The sequence below is a fragment of the Halyomorpha halys genome, unplaced genomic scaffold (genome assembly GCF_000696795.3).
Source record: "Halyomorpha halys isolate HHAL.00 unplaced genomic scaffold, Hhal_1.1 Scaffold956.1, whole genome shotgun sequence".
Lineage (NCBI taxonomy): Eukaryota > Metazoa > Arthropoda > Insecta > Hemiptera > Pentatomidae > Halyomorpha > Halyomorpha halys.
The window spans coordinates 17,367-39,353 of NW_027114818.1; the positions used below are offsets into that span (position 1 = coordinate 17,367).

Below are 21,987 nucleotides of genomic sequence, written 5' to 3' on the forward strand. Positions count from 1 at the left end.
ACACAATCATTCCTATCTACAATATTTACATTCAGTTTGGGGAACTCCGAACCGAGCTCTTCCTTTTACTACTTGCAGAGGAAAGAGCAGGACTCCGGAAAATCCCGGCGCTTCTTTCTCAACCATGTCATTGGTATTAAATGTCAGTGGAGGATGACAAAGGGACCACTAATTTTACGCAAAAATACAATTAAAAGTTCTCTTATATAAGAAAATTACAACTTATCAACTGAACTTAGGCATTCTGAATCTGTTTAGTCAAAAAATTAATTTAAAAGCTGTAATTTTCCTAAAAGAGAGAACATTTAGTTGTAGTGTTTGTAAAGTTAGTAGAAATGTACTCAATACCAAAGTGAAGTAAGCCATGCACATTTTTTTCTATTTCTACGTCCAAAAAAAAAAAAGATTAATATGTTATTATGACACTATGCCTTAATGAGAGCAGAGTATTGAAATACTGAAATCTGTCCCAGAAAATTAAAATGAAATGTTGATTTATAAAAAAATAAAGTTGATATTCCTTTCGAACCTCCAAAAACCCTTTAATACGAGGTTTAGTAGTAATAAAAAAAAATTTGTTCCAACTTTCCACCTTACATTTTTTTTTTTTTTTTAAATAAAAAATGTAAGACAACTTCATTATCATCACACCAGTCAACATGAAACTTATAGAGGGGCTTAGGAACTGCACGCAGTGGTACAACAAGGACCTTATCGCATCGGAAATTACAAAGGATTACATCAGAAAAAGGTTCATGAAGTTCCACTCCCAGTTACCGACAGTTAAAGGAGCAGTGACCTACAACTTGGGAAACCCAACCACAACTCGAAGACTGAAGCTCAGGCTGCTGCAGGACATCCTCTGATAAGTTCTCTATTTATCAGTTCAGTTATTGTCACTCTAAAATTTTATTTTATCTTGTTTATTTATTTATTAGAACCTGAGATATCAAATTAAATGTTTGAAAATATTCACTATTTGAAATTACTTGTGGAAAAATGGAAAATTATCTCTCCGACAGTTACAGTAACGTTAGATTGAGATAACATTCTGAGAAGTTATGAATTTATTTCTTGAAAGTAAACATCAACAGAAAAAGATATTCTTCCAAAAAAAAAGCCCGAAAGTTTCTAATTTTTTATTTATATGTAAATTTGTTTTTAAGGCTATCAGATGGCGCTAAAAATGAATTTGACTTGATATTCCTTAAACAAATTGTTTCTGGTCTACTTTACTGCTAAAGCTACTTTTAGTTTTTGTAATTAAAATTTCTAAAATTATGTAATTTTTTTTTCTCGGCTTAAATTGGTGGAATTTAATTCTAAAACGTAGCAAATGAGCAGATAAAAATATTCTCAAAAAATCCTGAAAATTCCTAATTTTTAATTTATATGAAAATTAGTATTTAAGGGTATCAAACAGCGCTAAAACGAATTTTACTAGATTTTTCCTGAACAAACTGTTTTTTTTTTTGTCTCCTTTGCAGGAAGCTACTTTTGGTTTTATAATTTTGTACATGCTTTCATACGATCAACGATCTTTTGTTTTTATTCTTGGGCAAAAAAAAAATATCGATTAGTACAAAATAACTACTAAATGCATGCAGAGAGAATGTGGTATATGGGAACCGTCGGACTTATATCTAATATTATTCGAGCTAGTATCATAAAAAAAAAAAAATCTCTGAAACACCTGTCTCCTAGGCAGATGAATAAAGTTGAGCAAATTTATTCTAAAAATGATTTTTTTTTCAGATACCGGCGTTGAGTTTTATCAAAACTCAAATAAAATTACAGTAAAAATTGTAAAATATAAGTCCAATCCATTGAATATCACACTTAAATTTGTTTTCACGCTTTAGAATTATTAAAAGAAGTTAATTTTGTTAGTAAAATCTCACAATCCGCTCACAGATTTATTTTATTGTATTTTAGTGATTTGAAAATTGTATCTGCCTAGCCTTGATTAATGAAATGGAAATTTATATATAACTCCTAAATAATGAATACATATAAATTAGAATTTGAACTTTCATTGTATTGCGTAAAATGTAGGCTGAGATAGTTCAGCTAAAACTCTACAGAGAGCAGCACCATGCAGTAGGGAGTTAGTTGAGGGAGTACTCACGTGTAGCGCTAGCAGCTGGGCCGAAGTCGGCAGTGTAGTCCGAACCATGGGCTGTAACAGAAGGGGAAGTTTATAGGGGATGTACTTAAAATATTTACGTAAATCGACTAGTAAAACATAACAAATGCTCACAAACTTGTTTTTAAAGCATTGACAAAAATGAAATTATCAACATTAAAACAGTAGACAAACTAATGCACACCATACATAAATTAATAATATAAATTTGTATATTTTAAATTTATTGTTATGAATAAATTATCTAGATTCAAATTTATAAATGCAGTGGTACATTTATATTTATTGCACTATTTTAACTCCATTTAACACTACGAAAAAATATTGTAATAAAATATTAATAACTTTTTTAATATTGAAAAATATAGATATACCTACTTAAATATGAATTGTTTTGGGTGAATAATATATTTTAAAATATGTATACATATATATAATTTTTTTAATTTAATTTGTATATTTAACACATATTTTACCACCCTGGAGAATTATGCAAGTCATCTTTAGTATTTTTTTTTATAAAAGAATAATTATAATAAATTTCAATCAATCAAAAACCAGAATACCTCAATTAAATGAATTGTAATATTAATAAAATGATTATTTTTTTCAATTATGTTACTTTTATCTTATTATTTTCACCCAAAATGGATGTAGGCCAATATTGGCAGTTAATGCACAGCCATTTTTTCTCTCAGCCACCACTAATTCTCTCCATGTGGGTGCTAGTACAAGAGCCCAAGAGGAGAAAAAAGAATGTTATCGCGCCCCAATTTTTTATTTATTTAATGAAAACTCTATATTAATAATCAAAATTGATGAATCTAACAAGTATTGGCTGGGGGAATAAAAAATGGCGGCTGTTTCAAAACATTAAAAAAAAATTAATTTTTTATTCGGAGCACTATATCTTATAAAGTAGGAACAACACAGGAAAGCCTAAAAGAACGTCATTTAAAGAAGAGTAAATTTGCTAAAATATGAGCTCTAATACAGTTAGTTATTTACATTAAATAGTTCTGAGGATATATCTTTTTATAAAGCAACATTTCATAAAAATGTTATACAGAATGTATTGAAATATCAGTAATTAGCGAATTCATTTTTAGAAATTTCAAAAACCATTCGACGTACAGATTCCTATTAGCACTCAAATCAAAGCTAGTTTCGTGGGTATAAAGTAGTTTCAGAAGTTTATCTTCGCAGGAGTAGTAGTTTTCATGATATTAGCTAAAATAAAATGATTTATAGTTGTTCAGACAAAATTTCATGTACCAAATTTATACTTGTATGCGAATATCTCAAAAACTACAACCCCTACGAAGATACGTGTCATAAACTACTTTATAGTTAGGTAAATTTTATTTATTTTGAGTGCTGGCAGACATATGTACGTCTTATGGTTCTAAACATATATTGAACAAAAATCAAACATATTATCCGAACAACTATAAATTAACATTTTGCGAATTTATTTTGTCAAATATCATAAAAACTACTACTTATACAAAGATAAAGGTTATAAACTATTTTATGGTAAATTTAACTAGCTTTAATTTAAGTGCTGACTAACATCTATACCTCTTATGGTTTCTGAAATAAAGTTTTTCATAAATCAAATTGATTGTCTGAGCAACTATAAATCAATTTATCTAAGCAAATACTATGAAAAGTACTATTCGTACGAAGATAAAAGTCATAACTTAATAGTACATTAAACTAGCTTTAATTTCAGTGCTAATAGACATCTATACCTCACATAGTTCCTGAGATATAGATTTTTCAAAATAAATACACTAACTACTAATCTTTCAGTACATGTTTATGAAGTATTGTTTTTTAAAAAGCTATATCTCGGTAACAATTGAACGTAAATAGCTCTATTAGGTCTAATATTTCAGCAAATTTACTCTGCTTTAAATAATATCCTCTTAGGTTTTTTAGTTTTGTTTGTAATTTTAAAGATATAGAGCTCGGAATGAAAAATTAATTTTTTTAAAGTTTTGAAACTAGCACCATTTTTTCCCCCCTACCTATACTTGGCAGAGTCATAAATTTAGACTAGTTACTATACACATAATATGTGTTTTTTAACATGCGCTTTCAAAAAAACGTATAGCTTCAAGTTATTACTATATTGAAATTTTCTCATCCTGTTAATGGTTCATTTAAAAAAAATTAAAACATTATTGCCCGATTATGGAGGAGTTACATGTTAATGAATGTGACATAACCTGCATATATCTAATATTTGGGTGTACTTGTGTGAAGAATTTCATAACAGCTCATAAGATTTTAAAGTTTTATTTCCACAAGCTAGATGAGTTTCCTTGAATGTTCTGAAACAATTTTATGCTCAAAATTATTGTATTAAATTAATTACATCTGACCGTCCATAGTTTTGTTACCATTTTTTGAAGAAACGGGTAAATTTTATTTATTTACTGATATTTACTATTGTATTAAAAATATTTACAAGTAAATTTGATGTTAGTTTTACAATGGCATGATACAGACATGTGGTGAATCTACCCATAGATCGAATTCCAATTACATTTCGAGAGAAGATCTTGGAGGCCATCTTCTTTTCAGACACCTAAGAAGATTATCCAGTAATGAACGAGAAGACAGGTTTGAAACATCCTTCTCCTCATCATCCTGATAGATGATTTGATGATTGACAAGGGATTTGATACGATAGGAATTCCATAGTCCAGTGGAATCCCAAAGCTCAACTCCATATGTCCATATGATAGATCTTATTATAGCTGTATTTTTTAATCAGTTGGAGATTTAGCCAGTTTGTCTTGTTGAAATAATAGTCTGTATCGACAAACAGTCTTGTATAAGGACAGCAAGTCCTAGGTAACGGATCTATTAAAAATTTTTTTTGTTATTTAAGTGATTCAAATTACTGAGTAAAGTCGCGTAAATGTTTTGAACCAATTTAATATCTCAGCAGCTTAAATATTGGAAAAAAATATTTATTTACCTTTGTACGAATACGTCACAAGTGTCCTCGAGCGCTGCCGGTGGCTGTTATGAGAAACAACTGCTCGTTGCACGTTCAGATACAACTCATTATTTAGTCTTGATGCGGTTTAGGTTACAATTCTTAGACGGTGCAAGGTAGTAAGTTAATCGCTAACAATTGGTTTCATTAACTTATAATGATTCTTAGATAATAATTACGAACTATTGTGTTGTGATAATGTTTTTGTTATCTGTTATTAATCTTGTTTGCTATGATATAAATCGGACATGGAATATATTTGAGAATGATTTGCCAATTCCGAGGATATTGTTTACAGAGAATATTAGTTGTTGGCATCTATTATTTAAAAATCATATTAAATTCCGGTATACATAATTATTAATATATAATGTCATATATATTTGAATGCTGAGAAAATATTTTTCCTGTGGAGCTTTTCAATAAGAAACATTTTTTATTACTTTCACCTTTCCGGGACTTTCCCGCCACCACCAGGTTATGAAATCCTATTATTAAATTTAGATGTTTTTCAAGTTCCAAGTCCTCCATTGAGAACCTATTCAGTCCCAGATTGGAAATGTCTAGATTCAATTGAAATCAATTTCGAATGACCCAGGTGGAATTCGAACCTCCTAAACTAAGGGCTCTGAGACCCGCTCAGCCATCTTTTTCTCAAGGTATAAAATTATATCCAGTTTTTGATCGCCAGACTTAAATACATTGTTCTAAATGCAGAAACATTTTCTTAGTGTTAAAAAAAAAATTATCACCCAAAATCGTAAGATTAAGATTTTTTTTACTGTATAATATTGCATTCTTTCATGATAATAGGGTTAATAGAGCTCATTCACACCATATTAACAATTTACAACAAAATAAGAAATAAAAGAGAAAAAAATAAGAATAAAAAATAAATTAAACTTAAAGTAAAATAACATTTTTTTTATTTATTTATTTAATGTGATTAACAAATGTACAAATAATAAATATAATAAGTAAATATGTTGTATGATTCATATACCCTTGAAAATCTTGGGAAGGAACCACCGAATTTAAATTTAAATTAAAAAGTCCCTTGGCCATCTTCTTTTCAGACGCCTCGGAGGATTATCAAGGATTGTTAAGGATAAAAGATTAAGAATTAATTGGTTAGGACGGGTAAGGAGTTTGGAATGAAAAGACGGATATCTGTTTTGGGCCAAATATACAACGAATGGGATGTTAAGGTCTTTGTGAGTGAATTTATTTGTAACGTAATAAGGAGCATCAAGGATTTTACGTAGGATTTTGGATTGTAACGATTGGATGCGGGAAGAATTTGATGGTTTGGTAGAGCCTCAGAGCTCAATTCCATATGTCCAAATTGGTTTGATTAGCATTGTATATACTAATTTTTTGTAGTGAATGGGAAGTTTAGAGCGTTTGTCAAGTAAGTGTTGTAGCAATCGGAATCTACGAGCAGTTGCTTGTCGTTTCAGTCTTGGGCGTGGATTCCAAGTAAGTCTCTAAATAACATCTTAAACACAATAATTTCTATTTACACTCGGCTTTGGGAACTCCTTGTCAATCTTTTTCCCAACTTATGAAGGATAGAGCAGGACTCCAGAGATCCCGTCGCTTCTTTCTCAACCGCTTCAATGGTATTGGAAGCCAGTGGAGACTGAATAAGGACACTAGCCACAGAAAATAGAACCTAGAGAACTAAAATGTTAACTAAAAAATATTTCGAATTTTTTTAAACTTATTTTAAACGGTATTTAAAATGGTACAATGAAATTGGTACATATTGTGAAATAGTTTAAGTTGAGTTAAAATAAACTACGAGATATATTATAGTTGATAGTCAACTTGTTAATAAAAAAACTCCAATAAACATAATAATTTATTAAAAACAATAAAAAAAAAATCTTTGTTTTTATTGGATAGGAATGAAATTAAGGATTGAATCCAAAAGAAATTAGAGATAAATAGCCTTGGGCAGGACGAACAGTCCTAATTATAAAATGTTTTAATTAAAAAAAAAGTAAAAATTATATGGAAAACTAAAATAATCAAAATCAAATACAACTAAAACATTAGTATAGCTGAATTAACAACTTGGCAACGTATCTCAAAGTCAATAAGGACTTTGCAAAGATAGCTTTGGTTCCCGAAAAAAGTTTGCACAAGTCGTCACTTACACGACTTGAATATCTTAAAAGTTGTTCACCATTCCAGCCATTATCGATGTGGTTCCGATCAAAGTATCGTTTGCGCGAGATAAAGCTGGGCGAGAAGGGGCTCAGTCGCGTTTCTTCAGCGAGGTACTTCTTACTAAGTAGCTACTAAGTGCCGTCTTTGTTCTTATCTTAAGGTGAAATAACATATAGCCGTACAAAGTAATATATATTAAGGAATTAACAATTTCAGATTATATTATTAAATTAATAGATTTATTTTTTTTAAAATAAATCGAAAGGTATCCTTGTCAAGTCTCAACAATCTTTATTATATCAACAGTCCAACAATCGGCCCTATTCGGCCATCCTCAAAGACAATCTTAAATATAAATTCAATGTTTAACTAATAGTTGATAGTGTAGTTTAATCTTTTAATCATTCATTTATTTACTGTTATTTTCAACTGTAAATGTAATGATACAAACATGTGGAGAATCTACCCATTGATAGAACTCCAATAACATTTCTAGAGGAGAAGATCCCGAGGCCATTTCTTTTCAGACGCCTAGGAGGATTATTAGGTAATGAAGGAGAAGCCAGGTTAGAAGTTTTTCATTGAAGGAATGGTATCTGGTTCTGGCCAAATCGGCAACATATGGGACATTGAGGTCATGATGGATGACTTGATTTGTGACAAAGTCAGGAGCGTTAAGGATTTTACAAAGGATTTTGGATTGTAAGGATTAGATACGAGAGGAATTCGAAGGTTTTTTAGTGGAGCCTCAAAGCTCAACTCCGCATGTCCAGATGGGTCTTACTATTGTCATGTAGATCAGTCTTTTGTAATGAGTTGGAAGTTTAGACCGTTTGTCTATTTAGTGCTGTAATAGTCGGAATCTGTGTGCAGTTTCCTGTGGTTTCGGTCTTGTGTGAGGATTCTAGGTTAGTCGTTTGTCGAGATGTAGTCCTAGGTAACGAATCTGTTCTACAGGGGTAAGAGCCACATTATTAAAGTATACTGTAGGACAGTCGGCAGGTTAACGACGAAGAGTAAAGGTGATTTGTTGGGATGTATTTTTATCCTCCAATTTCGACACCATTCTTTGAGGATTGTGATATGGAACTGGAGGGTTTGATATGCAATGAAAGGGGTATTATTAACTGTGAGCATACGTGGTAAAGACATTAAAAATCAATGAAATTGCGACGAAATGGGGTAATTTGACTTGTAATTAATATCCTGATCAGAACTGCCTGCAAAACATTGTTAAAGTTGGATGTGAGGTGTAAATTTATATTTAAGATAGTCCTTGAGGATGGCTGAATTGGCCGAAACGTAGGACTGTTGTTATAACAAAGAATGCTGAGACTAAACAAGGATAACATTTGATTTATTCAAGAAATTGAGAAGATTATGTATAAATTAATATATTTAGTTATTTACAAATTCGAATTATAATTTAATTAATAGCTTATAATATCTATTTAGTTTAGAGTGGTAAATAACATTATATAATAAATATGTTTTTATTGTAAAAAAATATGAATATCTTAAACACGGCTCTACCAATACACACCAAACTTGAGATTTTATGGCTCTATGAATTGCACAAAAGGGAAGAAACTGCTTCTAATGAAAACAAATTAGAACCGGGGGTTTAAAATAAAACATTAAAAAATGTTTTTCTTTATTTGAAACCAATATTTCATCCTTATAACGGCATTAAATATAAATTATAGTAATATAGATAAAAGATATTCTAGGAGTGAAATAAAGTTCATATTCGTTTTACCACCTAAATAAAATGTTTGGAAAATACATTTTTTTAATTAAAAACTTTTCTCCTTAAAAAAATTGGTCTTTTATTTCTTTAAAAAAAAAATAGAAATAACTTCAACACGACTCAACCAATCAACACCAAACTTGGTAGTGGTTTAGGGCTAAGATAAAAATATAAAAATTAAAACATTATATAGACTTAGTCAATCAGGGGGGCGAGCCATAGTCAATCAGGTTTTGACATTTCAGCACGGAAAAGGAGAATTTAACCAAAACTTTAAGAACATTATATATAATTGCCGCAGTTCTTTTTCTTTTATTAGTTATTATAACTAGTATTTGCATGGAAAAAAAAATATTTTTAATTAATTAATAATTTTTTTTCATTTCTAGAGGGCAGCTTCCTTCTTCTGCCCCCCTCTGAGTACGGCCATGTTGTCTTCATTGGAGCGTGGAATCGAGTCTGGCCCCCAGGACTGCTTTTCTAAGTCGCACAAAGCGTCAGAATCGTACAAAAATTGTTTTCGGCTTTTGGTGATTAACGCCTTTAGCATCAGATCAAAATAGTGTCGGATATTAATATGTTTTAAAATCTGATTTACTATCAGAATGCTTTAAAAAAAAAAGTACTTTGTTTCAATGTATATTCTACAATTTGTAGAAGAAATGAAGAAGGGAAGGCAACTGCCAATGGCCTCAAAAATCACAGATATTATTAAGCAAAAATTGAATAATATCCTAGAAATTAAAATTGCCGGTGATGAGAGTTCTAAGTTAACTCTGAATTCAGACAAAAAGGAACATGGAAGAGGCCGGTATAGAGCTGAATAACCAATTCAATCCTCGACCATCTTTTATTCAGAAGACCTGGCACCTCGACTGTGAAATCTGTAACCTGTCGATAAAGCCAATATTTCTTCCCGCCAATCTCTTTACTACTCAGGACTTCTTGTAAATGATCCTTCAAAAATCGGGAATTCCCAAATGATCTGTCCCTTCTTAGAGTTTCCCGACACGTTTGCCAGGTATTTGCAGGAGGGACTGGGACTAGGAAGAACATTAATCGGATTGCTCTGCCTGTTTTTGGAAGTAGCTGCCTGGGGCTCTAACGAAGGTTATGGAATTATTTCTTCTATTTTAAATTACAGAAATCTTCAACATCTTTATTCCAGGTCCAATAATAAAATCATTTTACCAACTATAAACAGGACCGTAATTTGCAAAGAAGCGGCCCACATAAGAAACATTATTACTTGTTAGAAACATTATTTTATTTTATAAAAAAATAAAAAAAATTATTAGAAGTTAATTAATTTTTTTTAATTTATTTATTTAATACCAGATCAGTCTGGTGGGCCTTACATGGTTAATGTAAAAGTTACATTTTTATTTTTTAACAATTGATTATGTGGGGGGGGGAGCATAGTTTCATACAAAAGACACCCCTAACTATATACAATGTTATAAATAACAAAACAATTAAGGTAAAATAAATAGATAAAAATAATAATTCTTAGTAAATGATAAAAGTAGAGTTAATAACAAAAAATGACATTTATGGATTGAACAAAATAAATAATTGACTTCATATGGAAAAAAAGTTGATTTAAGGCAAAGACGAAGAGGAATAATAAAATAAAATTTTAGAGTGACAAAAACAGAACTGATAAATATAAAAGTTATGTGAGAGATAGTTAACCGTGGATGACTTATACGAGGAGAGGATGGTTGGGGATGCGGTCAAAATATAACACTAATAACTTGAAGAAACTTATTTAATCGTGCCAACGTTTCAACTTCTTTCATCACTTTAATTTCATTAATTCCATTCTATACAATTATTTACTTTACGTCATTCTGTTTATATTTTATTTTTTATTTTCTGTATTCATTGATTGTTTTCTTGTTCTGTTCTTAGCCCTGATGGAAACTAGAAATTCTGGCCAAAACGTTGGCACAATTAAATATGTTACTTCAACTTATTTGTGTTATATTTTGAGCGCTCCTACCAAACATCTACTCGTATAAAACTTATAACGGGATGTCCCGGTGCAGCCAGAGCATTAGTCTTCCTTCGGGTTGTGGTTGGGTTCCTCAAGTTATAGCCATTGCTCCTTTAACTGTCGGTAACTGGGAGTGGCACTTCGTGAACCTTTTTTTTCAATCCGGGTACAATTGGCTGATTCTTACATACCAAGGAGCATCTAGCAATTCATATGGTTTTATTTTGAAAATATTGTAAATTTTTTCTTTTCATAAAGGATGCCAGATTTCAATCTTACAATCCAAAATCCTACGTAAAATCCTTGCTACGTAAAATGTAAAATGCTCCTTATTACGTTACAAATAAACTCATCCACAAAGACCTTAACATCCCATTCGTTGCAGATTCGGCCCAAAACAGATATGCGTCTTTTCATTCCAAACTCCTTACCCATCCTAACCCATTAATTCTTAATCCTTCGTCCTATGACCTTCTCTTACGTCTTAACAATCCCTGATAACCCTCCTTGAAGATAGTGACATTACCAGGGCTGCCACAAAGATGGCAGACACACACAAACAGACTCAGGCTGAGGACTACTAACTTACTGACTACAGACATTACGAAATCTGATGAGCCGCATCATCACACAGCAGACTGAACCCGTACTCCGATTTTCAGGCGAATCCCTTTCAATAAGGGATGCATCCTTAAAATGCATTGGAAATGCAGTACATGAGATAACTACAGTACCTACCCACTGCATATCAAACCTTTTAGATCCAAGGGGCTTAGAAGAAGAAAAAAATTAAATTTATGTTTACAGGAAACTGCGCGTCGATTTCAACTATTACAGCATTTACTAGACAAACGGTCCAAAGTTCCAATTCATTACAAAAGACTGATTTACATGACAATTATAAGGCCTATCTGGACATACGGCATTGAGCTTTGGGGCTCCACTAAACCTTCGAATTCCTCTCGTATCCAATCCTTACAACCCAAAATCCTAAATGGTAGGGAGCAAAGTTTGTCACAAATAAAATCATCCACAAAGACCTTAATGTTCCATTTGTAACCGATCTAGCCCGACCAAATATTAATCCTTCCATTACAAACTCCCTAACTACTCAAAGCCATTAGTTTCTAATCTTGCTTTCTATTTTATTTCGGACAATCCTCTGAGGTGTCTGAAAAGAAGATGGCCTCGAAACCTTATATTGTAAAAATGTTTTTAGAGTGCTACCATTGCGTAGTTTCTCTACATGCTTGTATCATACCATTATGCTTTCTCAAATTTACTTGATGTATTTATGTACAGTTGTCAATATCAATAAATAAATTTTAAAAAAATATTTTTAACTTGTATATTGTGGTTTATACAAGTAATAAATTTGTAAAATTATACACTGTCGAAAATAGATATATGTGAATCATACTTTCCCGATGCAACAACAATCCTCAAGATGGTGACAAATTGCTACGTCAGAGATATATAAGCGATATCTTCAATAGATATGATAAATATAGACCATTTATCAATGCTGTAGCATTATCAAAGAGAAGATAGTAGACTGAGATAAGACTACTGGATAATTAGAGCTGGCTAATCTTGAGACCTGAGGCCCATTCGTCTTCGGTAATCCCGAGGCATTAGCTACTTAGGGGTAGTTCCCTTGTATCCAGCTCTTTTTGTAGGATCTGTTGGAGGAAGCTTTGCAGGAGGTTCGGGGCAAAGTCCCGGATTAGCTAAGTGAAGGGCGACTTAACAGATCGGGGCTAAACCTCTATTTCATCGGCACGTCAGTGGATATCCACATGAGTGGAGGAAGAGGAGTGGTAGGGGCTGCAACTTCATCCTTACTTCATAAATAATAAAAGGAATTAATCTTCAGTATTTTCTTATCAAAATAAAAATACAGAAGTACTAATAGGAATGATCTGAAAATGATTTTTAAAAAAGTGTCTTTATTTACATATTCCATATTATTTTATACAGACACAGAATAATGAAATGGTTAAATACAGTCTGCTAGCGGGTTTTCTATAACTTATCAATCTCTACTGTTTTTATTTATTGTATTACAATAGCTAACGAAAATTTTCATATATTAAAATTTTTATAATGTAATCCATGGTACTGATAGGTACAAAAGAACGGTAGGTACCTAGTTGTTTTGTAAATATAACATATCATTTAGAGTTTTTAAATATATTCTCTCCAAAACTGCACACCATAGAATATAAGGAATCCACAATTAACTAACTATATTTTGAGATTTTTGAACACAACGAATTCAAAAATTGGTTTTTATTTTCTTTTTAGAATCTAAAATATTTCTTATTTATTTATTCAATATATTTCTTAAGCTATAGTGATTAGCCTCCTTGCAATTTGCAAGTTGTAATATGTCGTAACTAAAAAAAAAAAAATCAATAATATTTATATTTGTTTCTAGCACCTCGAGAATTCATTAAATACGAATTTTCGAAAAAATCGGAAAATAAATTTTTTTTTGCTTAAAAAAATAGAATTAACTTCAACATGACAACTAAACTGCGCCAAATGTATTGAATTAAATCTTAGCAGTTAGGGCTATATAAAATGCACCAAAGGGCGTAAACCATGTCTAATCAAACAAATTAGAAACGAAGATATAGAATAAAATGTTTGAAAATTTTTCATTATTTGAATCTAATATCTCGCACTTCTAAGGCCATTAAATCTTTATTTATTTTATTTTTAATAATTTATTTATTGTTATTTACAACTGTATACAAATATATACAACAAGTAAATTTGCTATAGGTGACATAGTGACATGTGGATCATCTACCCATTGATAGAACTCCAATAACATTTCTAGAGGAGAAGATCTCGAGGCCATCTTCTTTTCAGACGCCTAGGAGAATTATTAGGTAATGAAGGAGAAGCTAGGTTAGAAACAAGTGGATTTGGGTGGTTGAGAAGTTTATCATTGAAGGCATAGCATCTGGTTCTGGCCAAATCGGCAACATATGGAACATCAAGGTTCTGATGGGTGATTGAAATCGACGAGCAGTTTCTTGTCTTTTTAGTCTTGTACGAGGATTCCATGTCAGTCGTTTTTCCAGATGTAGTCCTGAGTAACGGATCTGTTCGACAGGAAGAAGAGAGGTATTATTAAAGGATACTGTAGGGCAAGAAGTCATGGGCTTACGACGAAGTGTAAATGTGATTTCGTGGGATTTATAAGAATTTATTTTAATCCTGCAGTTTTGACACAATTGTGTGGAATTGGAGGGTGCTAAGGCACTGTGCTACTAACTCCAAGGAATCGAATTCGGCTGTGATAGATAATAATGTATTCTGCTGGTGATGTGGGATTGGAGATGGGTTGGGATGTCAGCTGTGAAAACGTCATTAAATCTAAATTGTGTTAATGTAGGTTATTAAAAAAATAGAAATTCAGCTTTCGAACGGTTGTATTAAGGTAGGATTAGATAAAAGGCGAACGGTAATATGAACAACGATGTCCGGAATAAAAAAATATTCCAAATTAATCGATGTGAAAAATTTTCTAATTTTTAATTTATTTAAAAAATGTTGAAAGCTGCTTAAACCATCCCTTTGAACAGGTTGGTGGGTCCTGATTTGTTGTTTTCACTTTTATTATCATTTTATATCATCATTTTATTTATATTTATTCTTTCATGACCTTTATTTAATCTCAACTCTTTCTGTTTAAATTTTATGTTCCCACATCTCCTTGTCTGTTTTTGTTTCTTTATATACGTCTCCTGTACTTTTTAACTGTATATTTTACATAATTTTTAATTTTTATTCATACGATTGTTACAATTTTTTATTCATGTTTATTTTATATTAATACTATTTTACGTTTTTCTTACTATTATTCATATATAATGTTATATATGTCTTATCACTTAATTTTTAAATAATATGTATCCTACCTTATTGTATCTTATTGTTGTAATGTTGTTATTGGGTTATATTGTATGTTGTATCTTGTAGTCCTAATGAAGCCCTGCAAAGTGGGGCGAAACGTCGGACATTAAATAGTTAAAACTATTTTTTTCTTTTTTGACCCATCTTCGTATATTTGAAAAATGGTATTTGAAGACTTCAGACGACGCTAAAAACGAATATGATTTGCTTTTTCCGAAAAAAAAAATATGTTGAAATTAAATACTTTACTAAAATCTTTATTGTGTTTTTTATTAATAAAAACAGGAATATTTTTTTCTTATTGTTCAAAAAAGAGGCATATAATAATCATGGAATAATGTATAGTTTCTGAGCTACACCCCAGAAATACTTGTTAAAAATTGGACCACCAAACAGCTCCATAACAATTGGACGAACTTTATGGCAATGCATGAAAAAGGAATATTAATTTTTATATATTAAATTTTAAATATTTAATGAACTAAAAGGTAAAAGCCCGTGAAGTAAATTGGAAGATACGAGTTGGTCTGTCTAATTAATATTTTTATTAAAACTCTTCCTCTCAACAAGAGGATAAAATATCTGCAAATGAAAGGAGAGGAATTAAAAAGCTATAAAGAGATTATTAATGCCAGACCATAAATTATCCAGTGCTTGGCCAGAACATTTGCATATTTGGCAGCAAGCTTCTCCACGCCTTCCACTTCTTCATCACTGTCTTCGAGGTAGCTCTCCTCAACCTGAGGCCATCAGGAAGAGATTATTCGATTAGGTGGAATTAGTATCGACTGTCGAGGGAGAGGTCCTTTTCTCCCAGCTCTCCAAAACAAATTGCCCGTTTCTTTTGTTAGTTTTTCTTTTTCTTTTTTTTTTTTTATTTGAACCTCTCTTTGCCAAACAGTGGCTTTTTTTACGGCTATGTTTGCTTGCCTTTGGGACAACATCCCTTTTCCAATTTTAATTTTTTTTTTAAATCTACCTCCAGAGAAATGCATGCTTTTCTTATGAAATAAATTATTTGTATTTATTTCATGGGTTTTTATTAAGTGCATTAGTAAAGACAATATCAGAAATATATTGGAAGTGCATGTAATTTCTGCCTCATTGACACATTAATGGAATTATTACAGTGTATGACGTTTCTAAACTCTTTAACCATACAATGTAGAGTAATTCCCCCTAATGAGTATTTTTTTATTGTAATTTATTTATTATTATTTATAACTGTATAAAAATATATGCGACCAGTAAATTTGCACTAAGTTCATTTCTAACAATTTCTAGAAAAGAATATCTCTAGGCCGTCTTCTTATTAGACACCTAGGATGATTATTTGGTAATGAAAGAGAAGCAGGTTAGAACAATTGGGTTTGGGAGATCGGAAAGTTTATCATGGAAGGAATGGTATCTGGTTCTGGCTAATTTGACAACATATGGAACATTGAAGTCCTGATGGAAAATTAAATTTGTAAAGTAAGGAGCATTAAGGATTTTACAAAGGATTTTGGACCGCAAAGATAAAATTCGGAAGGATGAGGTTTAAATGTAATAGTTTTCTGCCTTTTCAGTCTTGTATGAGGATTCCATGTCAGTCGTTCGTCCAGATGTAGTTCTAAGGTACGGTTCTGTTGGACAGGAATATGTGGGGTATTATTGAACGATACTGTGGGGCAGGAGGTCATAGGTTTACAACGAAGAGTAACTGATTAATTAATAGAAAGTAAGTAAATAAGTAAGTAATTAATAGAAGGGTGAGAAAATACTATATAACGGATTATGTATAAAATAAATAAAGGAAACCTTTATATTAAATTCTTTCTAATTTTAATTCAATTTAGTTTAATAAATAGTAATGTAAGTTGAATCTAAATGAAGTTTGATTCATAACTTCAAAATAAGTTAATATCTTATTTATGGACATAATATGTAAGATTATTTACTGCGTGTTCCTGTTGTAATGATAAAGATGAATCATTAGGTATAATCTTTATTAGTCTAAACGACAAAGTTTATACTTGAACATAAAACAACACATTCACAATTATTATGAACAGAAATAGTCAGTTTTTTTAGACATACAAAAAATACACCCAGTTCTTGATTATTAATTTTTAGTAATCGATCATATGGCGAGAGGTTTCAAATGGGTTTGCCTCTAAAACAAATGTAAAATTATGAAACATTAAATGAATTATAAATTAAAATAGATTTAAAAGAAATATACTAGAGAAATAAAATTGTTGATAATAATTTCGACAGTGGCAAACCCATTTCAAAGAATCTCTTTGCTTACGCCGACTATTGCCGCTGAAGACGTAATCGTGCCACCACAAATACATAATCGGTTTGAATATTCTTTACTTAAGGCAAATTTTATTGAATATTTGTGAAGAAAAAACAAAAATTCAAGCTAAGACAAAACACGGAGCTGGTTGGTGCTGCTATCTGTTGGGCATTCGCTGAACTAGCAGCGACACGTTCCTCAAAGAATAAAACAAAAATGTCTATTATTTTGAAGATCATTATTTAATTTTTTTTGTTCTATACTTTGATGTCAAAATATAGTTATCTTTCAAGCAAAATGTAAATATCAATTCACTTATAATTATATATAGAAGAATCTTTACGCAACGTGGTATAATAAATTTACCTTTTGTAAACACAAAATAAAAACAAAATTAAGCAGCTTTATATCAAAACTTAATTTATCCATTTTTGAAAAGTAATTTTTTATTTTTGACAAATTAAAATTCTATGCCAAAAACTCCTTAAGTTTCTTTAAAAATTTAAATTTTTCCGTCAGATTGGTTTTACGTATCAACATTTTTTAATAAATCTTTAAAGAGAAAACTCATCCATTTTTTTAAAATTACTACCGTACAATTTATTACGAGGTATATGCCATGCTTACCTATACTCACTCAATTCAAGTCTCATGTGAAAGCAAAGGATACAATTTCAATTAGGTTGAAAACAATAAAATATAAAACAAACCAAAAATTCAATAAAACAAAATTATCAAAAATTTACTATGATGAAATTGATATTAATTTTTTCCGATCAGTTTTTTTTTTAATTTTTTTTGTATTTTTTTTTTTGTAGGCCAATGTTCTTTCTACTTAAGAAGGAAGTGGTGTCTTATAGGTTTGTGGAAATTAGAGACTATTTCTCTTAGAGTAAAAGCCAAACAACGTTCAGTAAAAATCCAAAATTTATAATATTATGTATTAAAAGACCGAAATCATAGAAAAATCGGTTGATTTTTAAAATTACGGCCTAATAGTGTAGTTTATAATACGATTTAATAATTCGTATTAATATTTATATTGAAAATTTAATTTATAGTCCAAGAACCCGTGCGAAATATATAAACTGAAAAAAAAATACATATTTCCTATATTTTTCTTGTAGCAGGCAGACTTCCATTTCTTTAGTTTGCCAGCAGGCAAACTAAAAAAATGACAGTCCATAAAAAGTAAAAACTCAGATATACTTAAAAAATTAGAGACTATTTTTCTTGGGGTGAAAACCCCTAAATGTTCGAATCATATAGTAAAAACCCAAAATTTGCAACACTATGTAATAAAACACCAAAATCATAGAAAAATCGGTTTATGTAAATAAGTAATGTTTTATTGTGTAGTTTATAATATTAATATTTATTTTGAAAATTTAATTTATGGCCCGAGACTCATGTGAATTATATGAACAGGAAAAACATTGATTAGTATTTTATATGTCTTTCTTGTAGTAACATAAATGAAATAGAAGTCTACATCAGGCAAACTAAGAAAATGATAGTTCCATAAAAAGGAAAAACTTATATAACCAAAATATATTATGTGAAAACGTTTTTTTAAACGATACGTTTTTTTTTTCGATCAATTAAAATTGTACACCTAGAGCTTTTCCAGTTTATTTCAAAATTGCTTTTTTTTCCTATAAGAAATTAAAGAGGAAATCTTAATTTTTCGAATTAATTGCCGCACAATTTACTATCAGGTATATGTCAAGTATACTTAGCAATGCCTAGTGCATTTCCAATCTAGTTCCTATTTCCTATTTTATATCTAGTTCATGTTTTATGAAAAAGGAAGAAATGCATTTTCAATAAGGCTGGCCTGAAAAAATTAATACATAGATTATTAATCATATGGTAAAAGATCCCTTCAAATTTCAGACAGCTTTATATTCTGAATTTTTTTTTAGTCTCCTATAGTAAGTATTGAACCTGATTGGTTATTTTTTTATTGTTATTAGTTTTTTTTTTGTTCGCATAGTCCAAATATAATGAATATTACTTCCAATTTACCGGCATTTATTTTTCCCAATAAATATATTTTCATAAATGAGGAGCAATTTTTTTTCGGTTGACTCTACAGACCTAATAAGATCTTTGGCTGCCCAAAGTTCTTCAGGCCTGCCTGTTATAGGGTACTGCTTTCCAGTTTGCTGCATGCAGCTCATTCGCATTTTTGTTTATTCTGTCTACCCGTCTGGTCTCTAATCGCCACACACCTATTGAACACCACTTCCTCCATGTTTTCACTAACTTAGGAACAGCATTGGCCCACAAAAACAAAAAAATAGAAAATAGAAAATAAATATCTAGCCAAAGGTATGATCAACGTGCCGCCAGTGGTCGTCTAGTATCATTTCAAAAAGAAATTTAACGTCTTCAGACAATTTATTTTATTTTTTTAAACGTTTTTACAAAAAAAACATTTTTTAGGTTGTTTGATAAGAGAGTTGCATTTCTTTAACGTCAATACTATAAAGATATATAAAATAGCTTTCAATGTTTTCTTTAGTCCATTTATTTCGCAAATGGTCTTGAACTTTAAGGCGTAATTTTTACTGCAGGTTTTTACCCCAAGAAATTGCTGTCTCTAATTCCCATACACCCTTTTCTAGGTCCGGACCTCACTTCTATAAAACACCACTTCTTCCTTAAGTTAGATTCAGCTCCAATGAGGAAGTGAAAAGATGAGGTTAAGCACTTAATGGTGGTTAGTTGTGACATAGGCTAAAAATGCATTAAACCAAGAGGCAATGATGCACAAAAATCCTCTCTTTTGAAATTATTAAACTGATATAAATAAAACAAAGAAGAAACTGAGCTTTGAATGAATAATAGAAAAAAAGAAAGATACCTTACTTATGTAATTATCCTTTTACCTATTATTCACTATGAAAAATATTAAATGTTATAATAAACAATTTCTGTAAAATAAAAGTGAAGATGAAATGAGATACAATCAGATTAGACTTATAGTTGATTCAAATACGATCATAAAATTACATCCGAGTATCCTTACAGTAGTTTAAATGAATAAAAGGAAATGGACATTGGTAGACCTCAGCCCTCGAATCCTGGATCAAAGAAGTCCTCAAAGGATGAGTTCGGAATTTAATAACCGACTAGGAACGAAAACAGAACTCAATACCTGAGCAGGGACAGGATTAGGGATGGTCCGCCGGGGCCCATAAAGGAGACCACTTTATTATTAAAAAACTTTATTAGTTTTCTCAATAAGACCAACTTTATTCCACCTTTATTAAGGATCTTTCAAAAGGACTTTACCTCAGATACAAACCGATTCCTGTACTGCTCTGGCTTAGTGGCTATTCAATGAAATCTAATAAATATTATCTATAATTCTTTATCCTGTATATATATATTATATATTTCACCCCAACTTTTGATTACTTTTTTTAAAAATTATGTTTAGTTAGTAGCCAAAATTAATGAGTCTGACAAGTATAGCTAAGTGCAATAAAAAATGGTGGCTGTTATAAAATGTTTAAATGAATTAATTTTTCATTCGGAGTTCCAAATCTTTACAAATACCTACAACACAAAAAGCCTAATAGAACTTCGAGGAAAGCAATTCTTCTAAAATATAATCCTTACTTAAAAGAGTACTACGTTCATTTGTACCTGAGATATAATTTTTGTAAAAAGTATCATTTTATAAAAAATGAACTGAAAATTCAGATGAATTATTTTTGGGAAATCTATATCTGAGGAACCATTAGACAACCATTTGTCTGATAGTAATCAAATTAAAGCTATTCTAACGTACTATAAAGTAGTTCTTAAAATTATCTTCATTAGGTCGTATTTTGCATATAGAATTTTGTCTGAACAATTAGAAATAAAAATTTTGCGAATTTATTTTGGCAAATATCATGAAAACTACTACTCCTACGAAGATAAACATGATAAAGGTCTTTATAATACATGAAAGAAGCTTTTATAGGAGTGCAAATAGACATCTTTACCTGTAATGGTTCCTGAAATATGGTTCGCCAAAAATAAATTCACTAACTAATGATTTTTTGTTATGAAATGTCGGTTTAATAAAAAAAAAAAAACTGTACCTACAGAACAATTAAATGTAGATAGCTCTGTTAGGGCTCACATTTTAGCAAATTTATTTAAAATAATGTCTTAATATTTATTCTAGTGTTGTAGGTAGTTTTTAAGATATAGATTCTGTATAAAAATTTTTTAGTTGCAGTTATTTTTTATTTTTCCTAACTATACTTGGCAGAATTATCTTTTTTTATCTTTTTTTCATATTCTCCTGTAAAGATTTTAGTGGGTATTTGGTACGTACATATAGGAGGTATGCTATATGTATAGCTGGGTGTGAAGGATACCTTGGATTGCCTCTTGGCATTTGCAGAATTATCTATTTTGACTAATAACTATACATAGTTTAGTACATTATACTAATCCATAATAAAAATATACAATAATAAAAAATCGGTGTGAGATAAATATTATTTTTTATAACAAGAGGTTTGTAACTTTAAATAATAGGGGTATTACAGTTTTTTTCCCTGAAACGAAGTTGAGTAATCAAATAAATATTATATAGTAAATTGTGCGGATTTCAGTCAGGAAATAATAAAATTAAAAATATATTATAGTCTGTATTATATTATAATATTATAAAAAATATATT

General features: G+C 30.4%; 1 long non-coding RNA gene across 1 annotated transcript in view; it reads right to left on the reverse strand.

The window, feature by feature from the left end:
- Positions 1-2,115: 2,115 nt before the first annotated feature.
- LOC106687396 (uncharacterized) overlaps positions 2,116-21,987 on the reverse strand; it is a 269,478-nt gene continuing 249,606 nt past the window's right edge. The window contains exon 5 of the long non-coding RNA XR_001344161.3: positions 2,116-2,179. This is a non-coding gene — a long non-coding RNA (uncharacterized lncRNA). The remainder of the gene's footprint in view (positions 2,180-21,987) is intronic.